This window comes from Nicotiana sylvestris, chromosome 3, assembly GCF_000393655.2.
Source record: "Nicotiana sylvestris chromosome 3, ASM39365v2, whole genome shotgun sequence".
NCBI lineage: Eukaryota > Viridiplantae > Streptophyta > Magnoliopsida > Solanales > Solanaceae > Nicotiana > Nicotiana sylvestris.
The window spans coordinates 189,188,727-189,189,959 of NC_091059.1; positions in this window are offsets into that span (position 1 = coordinate 189,188,727).

Here is a 1,233-nt window from a genome sequence, read left to right on the forward strand (position 1 = left end):
CAACGATTTACATAAGTTATAATACATCACACGGGGCAAGTCATACTCGAGAACTGGCGAGCAAAGTGCAAAAGCTCAAAACGACCGTTCGAGTCGTTATAATTCTACAAATTTTGTTGACTGTATCGAATTATTTTAGCTAGATTCGAGCCATTAAGAATTGGATAATCGAGGAGAAAGGCCTACTATTGGATTAAATTGGAGCAATTCGAGGAAAGTATCTTGCCTAACCTTGTGTGGAGGACTTCCCCTTGAGATTTGAGTCTTCTATGTTGATTGTAGTTCGTGTACGCGAGGTGACGAGTGCGTGCTGGGACTTATTTGTGGAAAATTGTCCTTTTAGGGTTCTTAGGTCTTTATATTCACTGTGTATTAATGTGTTCTTGGCATGACTGAGTTTCCTATTTACTAGTTTCACCTCTACATGCTTAATTGGAATTAATTGCTCAATGATTCACTCTTATTGCCTAACTGACTCCTATTTGATTTAATTGAAGAATTTTATCTCTCCTATTGTCATGCTATATTTTCATAGTTGCTTGTCTTATTTGAGAAATTTTATTATCCTTCCTGAAATTGTTTAGTCTTAAGTGAAGCTAAGATCATCTTTCCTTAATTAAATTGTCGAATATCCTTGAAATTGCCTAACCTTAAAAGGAGTTTAGATAACCTATATCTTTGTTGGCTTGCCCTTATTTGGGACTACTTGACTCGTGTTGATTTTCTTGTTATTGACTTGTATATTGTGGGATCGTTGCTACATGTTAGTTTTCCCGTTATTGAATTGTTCCATTTACGACATCATTCTTTTCTATGGTTATTCCTTGTGAGCTGGTTCTACCGTTTCCTTGTGATTCACAGTCCTTGAGTTGATTTACTTGTCTTACCTTGTATTATTATCATTGTTGTTGTTATACGTATTGTGGTGATGTACGAGTTTTCTATTATGTTGTAACTGTTGTTTCTGTTGGTTGCGCTGCATGTTTACTTTGGGACTATCTGGGAGATCCCTCTGCATGTTTACTTTGGGACTACGGATCGATACTTCGGGAGATCCCCCTGCACATTTATAATTGGGACTACGAGATGATATGCTGGGAGACCCCCCCTGTACTGGATATTTACTTTGGGACTACGAATCGATATTCCGGGAGATTCCCATACATATTTACGATTTGAACTACAGGATGATATCTTAGGAGGTCCTCTGCACGTTTACGTTTGGGACTACGG